Source organism: Scyliorhinus torazame, chromosome 19 (assembly GCF_047496885.1).
Source record: "Scyliorhinus torazame isolate Kashiwa2021f chromosome 19, sScyTor2.1, whole genome shotgun sequence".
Taxonomy (NCBI): domain Eukaryota; kingdom Metazoa; phylum Chordata; class Chondrichthyes; order Carcharhiniformes; family Scyliorhinidae; genus Scyliorhinus; species Scyliorhinus torazame.
In genome coordinates, this window is record NC_092725.1 from 130,099,966 (window position 1) to 130,112,040 (window position 12,075).

Here is a 12,075-nt window from a genome sequence, read left to right on the forward strand (position 1 = left end):
CGTAAGTTCCCCCCCCCCCAACAATATCCAAAGCGCTATACTTGTTACTGAGGGGAACGACCACAGGGGATCCCTGTACTGACTGCTTCCTCCCAGCCCCTCTCACCGTCACCCATCTATCTTTATTCTTTGGAGTAACTACATCCCTGATGCTTCTATCTATGACCACCTCTGCCTCCCAAATGATCCGAAGTTCATCCAGCTCCAGCTCCAGTTCCCTAACGCGGTTTCTGAGGAGCTGGAGAACTGAAGTTGAATTGCCTGGACTAGATGTGACAGAACCATTTGATTTTAGTCAACTTTGGAATTAGGTTAGAAAGAAATTTTATAAATACAGGAACGGCATAGCTTGGACTGGATTCTCCGTTTTGGAGACTAAGTCACCACGCTGGTGTGCAAACGGTGATCTTTTACAGCAGGAAAACTGGCGCAAAATGACCACTGATTCCCCGTTTTGCTTGGGGCTAGCAGGGAGGCAGCGTAGAGCTCGCAGCTCTAGCTGCTGATATGGCCCAGAGCCTGCAAATGTAGTGCCGCCCTTCGGCCGCTCGCGTGCCCGGACCGCCCGCCCACAGTTCCCCCAGCCCAGAATGAAGCCCCCCTCTGCCCGCGGATCGGCCCTCCCCCGACTGTGGCGGTGCCGGACTGAGTCTGCAGCCACCACGTGAGGTTCCCGGACGGTGTGAGCACATGTAACCCACGCCGTCGGGAATTCGGCTGGTCGGGGACGAAGCATCGCGGGGCAGGCCTCAGGCAATGGCCTGAGGCCGTGGATAACCAGCGCAGTGTACTCCTTTTGTACTGAGTGCACTGCTTTTCAGGGGGCGGAGAATACAAAAACCGTCACTGCTCCCTGTATTGGCGTCAGAACGGATTCTCCGCCCTGTCACCGAACGCAATTTCGCCGTCGGGAGCGGAGAATCCAGCCCCTTGTGCCTTCTTCAGGATCATGTTTTTGAGGATGACCTGGCCAGGTACCTCTGATTATGGGCCATTTTCCATCTTATTTGTATTCCATTGGAAAATGGCCTATCTCGGGGCTGATACTATTTAAAGTTCAATCTTCCATTTTATTCATATCTATGGCATGTGCTCAAAACAATTTTAGGGCTGGGCTGGTTTAGCTCAGTGGGCTAGACAACTGGTTTGTGATGCAGAACAAGGCCAGTAGCGCGGGTTCAATTCCCCTACCAGCTTACCCGAACAGGCGCCGGAATGTGGCGACTAGGGGCTTTTCACAGTAACTTCATACTTGTGACAATAAAAGGTTATTATTATTTGGATCTTCTGGGGCAATGTGGCTTTTGAAACATTACCACATTATATATTTCCTTGTCAGTCCCATCCCTTACGATTGCGATTGTTGATTCAGATTCTACCTATCCATCTCCTTATACCTGGCTAGGTGTATGATCATCTGTTGGTTTTATTACTTAACTGGACTTTACTGACTTTGGTTAATGTTATTGGTATTTAAGAGCTGGTCCAATAGCTGTTCTTTTAGTAGCTAGGTGGGGGAAAAAAAGTGAAGCCTGTCTGATTTTTTGATTTACAAAATGTCCTTTGCTATGACCCCAGTTGATGTTATAACTGGATGGGAACATCCCAGAATGGGACCTTGGTTCAAAAGATCACAATGTTTACTTTTCTAAGAAACCGTGGAGGACAAGAGTCACAAGGTTACCAATTGGCTTTGAACAAAAAAAATGTATTACACATGAAAAGATTGAGAGTAATACTATATTCCTTCATCCCCACTTATCTTCACAAATATTCACAGATTTTAAGGATAATATAATAGAAACATAGAAAATAGGTGTAGGAGCAGGCCATTTGGTCCTTTGAGCCTGCACCACCATTCAATATGATCATGGCTGATCATGCAAATTCAGTATCCCACTCCCGCTTTCTCTCCATACCACTTGATCCCTTTAGCCGCAATAGCCACGCCCAGCCATATCCAATGAACTGGCCCCAACAGCTTTCTGTGGTAGAGTTCAGAAGTTCACAGCTCTCTGAGAGAAGAAGCCCTTCCTCATCTCATTCCTGAATGGCTTAACTCTTATTCTTAAGCTGTGACCCCCCCTAGTTCTGGATGTCCCCACCATCGGGAACATTCTTCCCGAATCTAGCCTGTCTAGTCCCATCAGGACTTTATATGTTTCTATGAGATCCCCTCTCATTCTTCTAAACTCCAGTGAGTACAAACCCAGTCGACCCAATCTTTCTTCTAATGTCAGTCCTGTCGTCCTGGGAATTAGTCTGGTGAACCTTCGCTGGACACCCTCAATAGCAAGAATGTCCTTCCTCAAACCCGGAGACCAAAACTGCACACAACACTCAAGGTGTAGCCTTACCAAGGCCCTATATAACTGCAGCAAGACATCCCTACTCCTATACTCAAATTCTCTCGCTATGAAGGCCAGCATGCCATTAGCTTTTCTCGCCTCCTGCTGTACCTGCATGCGCCTGGTCTACCATGACACCCAGGCCTTGTTGCACTTCCCCTTTTCCTAAACTGCCACATTCAGATAATAATCTGCCTTCCTATTTTGCCACCAAAGTAGATAACCTTACATTTACTCACATTATATTGCATTTGCCAGGCATTTGTCACTCAGCCAGCCTGTCCAAGTCACCCTGCAGCCTCTTTGCATCCTCCTCACAGCACACACAGCCACCCAGCTTTAGTGTCATCTGCAAATTTGGAGATATTGTGTGCAATTCCTTTATCCAAACCATTAATGCATATTGTGAACAGCTGGGGTCCCAGCCCTGAACCCTGCGGTAGCCCACTAGTCTCTGCCTACCACTCTGAAAAGGACTGTTTATTCCCACTCTCTGCTTCCTATCTGCCAACAAGTTTTCTACCCATGCTAATACATTACCCCCAATTCCATGAGCCTGATTTCTTGTGTGGGACCTTGTCAAAAGCCTCTTGAAAGTCCAGATACACAGCATCCACTGGTTCACCCTTGTTCATTCTACTGGTCACACCCTCAAAGAATTCCAGGAAGATTTGTCAAGCATGATTTCCCTTTAGTGAAACCATGCTGACTTGGACTGATCATGCCAAATGCCCAGATATTTCATTCTTAATAATTGACTCCAGCATTCCCTGACTAATAAGGATTTCCTTCAGTTCCTCCTTCATGCTAGTCTCTCTGTCCCCTTGTAATTCTGGAAGGTTATTTGTCTCCTCCTTAGTGAAGACAGACCCAAAATATTTGTTCAACTAGTGTGCCATCTCTTTGTTACCCATTATGAATTCACCTGATTCTAACTGTGAGGGACCTTTGTCTTACATAGAGCATAGAACATACAGTGCAGAAGGAGGCCATTCGGCCCATCGAGTCTGCACCAACCCACTTAAGCCCTTACTTCCACCCTATCCCCGTAACCCAATAACCCCTCCTAACCTTTTTTAGCCACTAAGGGCAATTTATCATGGCCAATCCACCTAACCTGCACGTCTTTGGACTACGGGAGGAAACCGGAGCATCCGGAGGAAACCCACGCAGTCACGGGGAGAACGTGCAGACTCCGCACAGACAGTGACCCAGCAGGGAGTCGAACCTGGGACCCTGGCGCTGTGAAGCCACAGTGCTAATCACTTGTGCTAACAGATGTTTTCTCTTCACATGTCTGTAGAAGCTTTTGAAGTCAGTTCTTATGTTTTCTGCAAGCTTATTCTTGTATTATAGTTTTCCTTTCTGAATTAAACTCTTTGTCCTCCTCTGCTGAATTTTAAATTTCTCCCAGTCCTCAGGTTTGCTGCTTTTTCTGGCCAATTTATATACCTCCTCTTTGGCTTTAACATTCTCTCTGATTTCCCTTGTTAGCCATGGTTCTGCCACCTTCCCCATTTTACTGTTGTGCCAGAAAGGAATATACAATTGTAGAAGTTCATCTGTGTGTTCTTTAAATGTCTGCTATTACCTATCCACCATCAACCACTTAAGTATCCTTTGCCAGCTTTACCTAGCCAATGTATGTCGCATAGCAACAAAATTAGCTTTCTTTAAGTTCAGGACCCTAGTTTCAGACGTAATTGTGTTACTCCCCACCTTAACGAAGAATATTATGGTCACTCTTCCCTGAAGGATCTCGCACCTCAACATTGCTAATTAATCCTCTCTCATTGCTCAATACCCAATCTAGGATGGCCTGCCCTATACTTGATTCCTCAACATATTTGTCGTGAAAACTATCCCTTATACATTCCCTTTAAACCCACAGGCTGACTGTGGTTAGACACACTCCACTATGAAACCAAGTGGATGTTGCCACCTGATTGACCTTCTGTAGGTGTCTCCTCAAATCCCCTCCCCGTCCCCGATGATTGTCACAAGAGTATTTCCAAACTCCACTCTCAAAAAGACACACTTTAAAATCTTCTTTCCATGCATGCTTTCTCTCAGTTGTTTTCATCAAGGATCCACCTCCAAGTTTTCCAACTCTGCTTTCAGTGCTCCTTTGTATTGAATTGCCACAGCAGCCAAAGTTCTGCACAAATCTCAGGAACTCAGTCCCCAACAGAATACTATTATTTCCAAAGTCCTTAAATAAGGACGCCAAACTTATGATTGCTTCCAATGTCTATCTAGCTTTTCCTCAGCCAATTTCACACAGGTCTGCACTTCCAGCTATGTCTTTAGCTTCAGTGATTGGTATCGTGTTCCAATGTTAGTTCTTCTTTTCCCCTTTGACTTCAAATTTCCTGAAGCTTCTTTTTTAAAAATAATAATCTTTATTATTGTCACAAGTAGACTTACATAACACTGCAATGAGGTTACTATGCAAATCAACTAGTCACCACACTCCGGCACCTGTTCGGGTCCCACACTTTACGGAATGCATCAGACTTAGAGCAGGAATTCCAGAGCGAGAAATTCCTTGATTATTTTAATGGCGGTTTTGAATTAAAGGATACTCGTCACTGATCCAGGAGCAGAGGATATTTTTATGAACTGAAGAAGTTAGGATGCTTTACGGCCCTCTTTTTCATTAATGTCAAAACTTCTCATATCTGGAAGACTCAGAATCAGAAACGAAGGATCAAATTCTAAGGCCCTGTCAAATATCCTCTCAGGCTCCTTACATCAGACCAATAGGATTAAAAATTGACACAAGTCTATTCGCAGTGTAGATAATTATCTTCGACTACCAGGCACTTCAGGCACATCGGGGATATTGCAGGATCAAACCTGTGTCGCAAATGCAGTGCGATATGCAAGCAGTGCAGTATCTGGAATGAAGCCTCCTTCATTCTATTGCACACCAAAGTTTTACTGCCATAATCCCACATACTACCCCATGTCACCTCATCAATATTAGTTACCAGGTCGCTTTACCAAGACTGCAAGGTACCTGAAATACAAACACAGGGTCTAGAACACAAGGTATCTCAAAAGATTAACTGTCTAGGCTCCACAGAAATCAGGATTTTGTTTACACTGCGGAAATAGAAGAGTCAAGAAGAAAAGCTGTCTTGTTATAGATAAATGATCTAAGTTGCACATATTTTAAAATGTAGTGTTTCAGAATGTCTAATTGTTGGCACAGTTGCTCAAAGGATGTTCAGGAAGCAAAATTTGATTTATATGTGGGTTATTGTAGTTGTGTGTAATGTCTCTTTAAGAACCGAGTCCTGTGGCATACATGCCATCATTGACTACTTGGGCTTTTTACCCTAGTCTAGTATCAGCCCGTGTATAGTTAAAAACCTATTCAATAAACCTCTGTTAATGTTGCTTTGAATTCATGTGTATCTGCAATCTATTTCTTTTGTGTTGCTAGTCTAAAGATATAGCAGTTGACAAACAGAAAACTGGCAACGAGGAGCAGATCAGAAAAAAAAATATTTTCAGAAGAAGGAGAAAGGCTGAACTTAGACGTTGAGGTTAAAGATGAAGCAGAAGAGTGGAGCAGCTTCAACAGATCAGTCGATGAAGCAGGTTTTAACAGAAGGTCAGAAATTGCATCTGGCATTGGAACCGCGATAAGGATTTAGGGGCAAAAATTCAAAGGAAGGGCCAGTATCAATTTTAAACAAGCAGTCTGAAGAATGGAGATGAGAAAAATACCAGCCATGTTTGAATGGCGGAGCAGACTCGATGGGCCGGGTGGCCTAATTCTGCTCCTTTGTCTTCTGGTGTTCTCTCCAAGTATTGAATCAATGATCCATAAGACCTGGACTGCCGGGTGGGAGAAAGAGTGAGTTTCAGTTTAGCTCTTCTTTCTAGCTGACTGACCATCCTCCATGTTCCAGAGATAATCCCAATAATAGGATTTTCGCACCTCGCAGAATCCGACATAAAGTCCCCATAAAATAATAAGGTCTGCAAAAGGAAATTAAATGAAATGAAAATTAAATGAAATGAAAATCGCTTATTGTCACAAGTAGGCTTCAATGAAGTTACTGTGAAAAGCCCCTAGTTGCCACATTCCAGCGCCTGTTCGGGGAGGCTGGTACAGGAATTGAACCGTGCTGCTGGCCTGCCTTGGTCTGCTTTCAAAGCCAGCGATTTAGCCCTGTGCTAAACTGTGCTAAAGCTGACTGATGCTTCGATGTAAAGTCAAATGGAGATCAGGCCCATTCTAACCCACTCCCTTTCAATCCAAAGATGAGAGGCTAATTGGCATAGTTTAATATTCGGGACCCCCAGACCCCCCATTGTAACCTGGGAGGGGCTACTTTGTGAACTTTAGACGAGGCTTCTTTTTATTCCCAATAAACAAACTAATCATTCCATTAATCTCCTATAAGACTCGAGGAGACAACAAGATTGGCTACATCTACGAGGGATACAGCAATCTAGACAACGCATTCATCTTAATCAAGGGCAACATGGTGGCACAGTGGTTAGCACTTCTGCCTCAGAACACTGCCGACCCAGGTTCTATTAGCACCTTGGGTGATTGCCTGGAGTTTGCATGTCCTCCCCGTGTCTGCATGTGTTTCCTCAGGTGCTCCGGTTTTCTCCCACAGCCCAAAGATGTGCAGGTTAGGTGGATTGGACATGCTAAACTGCCCCTTAGAGTCCAAAGATGTACAGGTTAGGTGGGGTTACGGGGATAGGGCGAAGGAGTGGGCTTATGTAGGGAGATATTTCAGATGGTCGGTGTAGACTTAGTGGGCCAAAATGGCTTCATTCTGTACTGGATGAATTCTATGTTTCTATGTTTCTAATCCTGCCCAGCCATGACACTGGCAGGGAGGACCAACGAGTCAAGACCCATAGATGCAATTAACTGAGGAAAGTTGGCCCCATATATTTGTTTGAGAAAGGGGGTAATTGGAACATGCAGACAAGTGAACCGTGATGGAGACTACCTAAAAGGAAAATATCCCTCACCAACATAGCTTCCGATTTTGTTAAATTAATCTTATAATTGACAAAGGTGCTAAATCTATCTACCATGTCAATGACGGTGAAAACTGAAACACCCGGTTTCGACACAAAAACAGCGCATCGTCAGCGTAAAGCGTTATCTTATGCTGCCTCCCCCCACAGCACAGCTCAGATATCAAGTGATCCTGCCTGGCAGCCTCCGCCAAACACTCTATGGGCAGTGCAAACAGCAAGGGGGGCAGGGGCCAGCCCTGCCAACTCCCTCTCTGAAGACCTAAATTCTCAGATCTATAACCATTCATGAGCACAGCCACCAAAGGCCGATAGTGCAAAACCTGAATCTACTTAACATATTCCTCACCCAGCCCAAATCTCCGCAACGTATAAATTAACTAATTTCACTCCACACTGTTCAAAAGCTTTCAAGCAGCCAAGGACATCACTAACCCACCAAATGCCCGCTTCTGGAAAATTGGATCACATTCAGTCACCTTCTGATATTATTGCTTGAAACCTGACTCTTTTGAAGCAGTCTGGTCCTGCCTGATGATCATTGGGATAATTTCCTCTAAACATCGCGCCAACACCTTAGACAACAATTTCAAATCAACACTCAAAAGCGAGATTGGCCTATAGGAGGCACACTCCTCCGGGTTCTTGCCTGCCATCCACATCAGAAAAGTATTCGCTTCCTGGAGCTGACTCAAAAGAATGACAGTACATTCTGACTAATGTATTATTAACAGGTCTTTCCCTGTAAAACACACTCCCAAAACCATCTGGCCCAAAGGTCTTGTCTGGCTGAAGCTCTCTAATGGCCACAGCTACCTCACATTTAGAGATAGCTGCATTAATGACTGAACGTTGATCCTCTGAAGTCACAGGAAACTCAAGGGACGAAAAGGAGTGCTTCATACGCATCAACAAATCACGAGACTGACCCAACTTATATAATTCAGCATAAAAATCCTAAAAAGCCCTATTAACGTCCTCAGTCCTTATTCATCTATTATCCCTAGAGGTATGCACAAAGGGGATAGCCTTAGAGCCAGTCCTCATCATGGTCAAAAAAGCCAAGTATTTACTTGGCTTATTCCCAGACTCTTTGCGAACTTTAGATACCTCTCGGCCCGCTGTGTCAGCAAGGAATCATGGGCCACCCGAGCTGCATTAACCTCCCTCGACAACTGCCAGCCAGGAACTCTCCTATATCCCTCCTCCACTTCAACCAATCTAACCTCCAAGCGGTGCTGGTTTTCCAGCATTCTACGCATAAGAAATAACCAACCCCCGAGCAAAAGCCTCGGAGATCTGCCACAGAATTGAGGGGGTAACCTCTGAAGGGGAATTGACAGAGTAAAATATCTCAAACTCCTTCTCAAAATGCGTGGTAAAGGATTTATTCCTCAGCAGGGTGGTGTCGAAACACCATGACCTATCGAGGGGGAAAGACCTCCACCAAAACCTCCAGGAATTCAGGAGGATTTTCTGGAAGGGTGTCGCAAAACGATGTTGCCCTTGTGTTCTCCTGCATTCTCAGTAACAGCCACCTCTCTCAGGAGTGTTGCTGAGGCTGCAGAGCTTGTTAACTGGACAATATTCCACCACCCCCACCCCCCACCCCAACCTCCCCCAACAAATACGGAGCAGTTTCCATGATGGACCTTCCCTTTCCCCACAACAGTTTGAATCTGTTTCATCTCTCTACTGCAAAACATCTTCTTAAACTTCTCTATTTCTTCTATAATAACCTCCAACTTACAGGTGCAATGATGTCCTGCTCCTCTTTGTCATTCAATGTCAAACCACCTGCATTGACCTCTCTTCCCCTGCCTACTGGGTTAAACTTCCTCTAAAGTACCCCCACCATAACCCTAGCCCTGAACTCACAATATTCTCCAACTTCTCCCCTATTTCCCCTCATGTCTTTTCGAGCTGGCCTTGACCTTGAGACCCACTCCCTGATCCCTCAACACTATTTCCAAAAAGCCTGTCCACAGCCCTAAATATATAATTGGCCAGGCCACTGATCCCAGCCTGGTTCAGGTGTAGCCCATCTCAATGGAATAGCTCACTCTTCCCTGAGCACTGATGCCAGTGGTGGGGTAGTGGTATTGCCACTGGACTAGTAATCCAGACACCCAGGGTAATAATTCCCTGGAGACCCAGGTTCAAATCCCACCACAGCAGATAGTGAAATTTGAATTCAATAAAGAAACCTGGTATTAAAAGATGACCAATGTTGATTATCGTCAAAACCCATCTGGTTCACTCGTGCTCTTTAGGGAAAGAAATCTGCTGTCCTTACCTGGTCTGGCCTGCATGTACCTCCAGATCCATAGCAATGTGGTTGACTCTTAAAATGTGACTCAGTTCGAGGGCTATTAGGGTCTGCTCACAAATGCTGGCCTTGCCTGCATTGCCTACATGTACCCCAAGAACAAATAAAGTAAAAAAATTACCTCTGATTTTCTCTCAAATATCTATTTTTCCCTTTTCTATTTCTCATCTGCATGCTACACCTTGATGACATCATTCAAAAACATAGCATCAGATTTCATGGGCTCGATTCTCCGTTTTCGAGACTAAGTTGCCACGCCGGCGTGAAAACAGTGTATTTTTACGCCAGGAAAACTGGCGCAAAACAGCCAATGATTCATTGTTTTGCTGGGGGCTAGCAGGGAGGCAGCATAGTGCTCGCAGCTGCCGATGCATCCCTGAGCATTTTCGGGTCCGTGGCCGTGGCCGCGCATAAGCACAGCGACGACTTGCAGCGGCCGGGTCGTGCTTCATGACGGACTCAACCCGCGGACCCAGACCACAAAAGTCGTGCCCCCTTTGGCCGTTCGGGTACCCTGGACCACCCGCCCATAGTGCCCCCATTCCTGAATGAAGCCCCCCCCGCTGCCCGCGGATCGGCCCTCCCCCGACTGTGGCGGTATCGGACTGAGTCCGCAGCCACCACATGAGGTTCCCGGATGGTGGAGCACACGTAACCCACGCCGTCGGGAACCCGTCCCGTCGGGGACGGAGCATCGCGGGGAGGGCCTCAGGCAGGCCGTGGATAATCGGTGCTGCGTACTCCTACAGTACGCTGCTTTTCAGGGGGCGGAGAATACAGTAACCGGCGCTGCAACAAATTTTAGCGTCAAAATGGATTCTTCGCCCTGTCGCCGAATGCAATTTTGGCGTCTGGGAGCGCAGAATCCAGCCCCACACATATGTTGACAACAATCAATTCTCTGTCACCCTACCTTTCTTCACTTGTCCACATATCTACATTTTTAGACTACTTGTCCAATTCTCAGGGCTGGATGAGCAGAAATCTTATGCCACTAAATATTGGGAAGACTGAAGCTATTGTCTTCAAACGCTCAGTACAAAAAATGTGTCCCCAAACCACTGATTCCTGTAGTGATCTCTGTAGGTGTTAATACATGTTTAGTTAATGTGAAGTCAGTGCAGACAGATGATCACTAGATGCCAACACTAACAGGAACGATATAAGTTGTTTCCCGCTCTTTCTTTAGTTAGTGTGTGTGTGTAGAACAGCTAGGGCGAAGATGTGACCAGATCAGAGTGTAGTGTATTATCATAATTGTTAGTTTAATGTAATCTTACTTATTTGTTTTACTCGTCAAAGTATTAAAGTGAAAGAACTCACAAGTATATTATTTTATTACTTAATAAATAATTTGTCATCATCAGGAAGTCTTTGACTGTTTCCCATCAGAATTCAATACAACTCGGCAAGACAAATAAGTAATATTTATATTACAATTCAGTAATATAACAATTCCAACCCTATCACTCGCAACAGTTTGAGATTGTGGTTTATATAGATTTCAGCAAAGCCTTTGACAAGATCCCACATGGGAGACTTATAAAGAAAGCAAGTGCACATTGGATGCAGGGTAATTGGCTTAGCAGTAGGAGACAGAGGGTGATGACAGATGGCTGCTTTACTGACTGGACGCCAGTGTTCCGTGGCATGCCACAGGGATCTGTGTTGGGTCCGCTATTTATATAAACAACATAGATGACTGTGTTGGAATAGATCAGTAAGATTGCGGATGGCACAAAGATTGACCGGTTGGTTAACAGTGAGGTTGCTGTGGTTACAGGAAGCTATAGACGGGATGGTAAGGTGTTCAGATAAGTAGCTGCTGGAACTTAACCCTGAAAAGTGAGGTGATATAATTTGGAAGGAGTTATGTGACAAGGAAGTATTCAACGAACGGCTTGACACTGGGAGGTTCAGACGAACAAATGGACCATGGTGTGTTTGTCCATAGATCTTTGAAGGTGGGAAGGCATGTTAATAGGGTGGTGAAAAAGGCATCTGGGCCACACTTGGAGTATAGTATTCAATTCTGCTCGCCACACTACCAGAAGGATGTGGAAGCTTTAGAGAGGGTGCAGAAGAGATTTACCAGAATGTTGCCTGGTATGAAGGGCATTAGCTATGAGGAGCGGTTGAATAAACTCGGTTTGTTCTCACTGGAACGACGGAGGTTGAGGGGCGACCTGATAGAGGTCTACAAAATTATGAGGGGCATAGACAGAGTGGATAGTCAGAGGCTTTTCCCAGGGTAGAGGGGTCAATTACTAGGGGGCATAGCTTTAAGGTGAGAGGGGCAAGGTTTAGAGTAGATGTACAAGGCAAGTTTTGTACACAGAGGGTAGTGGGTGCCTGGAACTCGCTGCCGGAGGAGGTGGT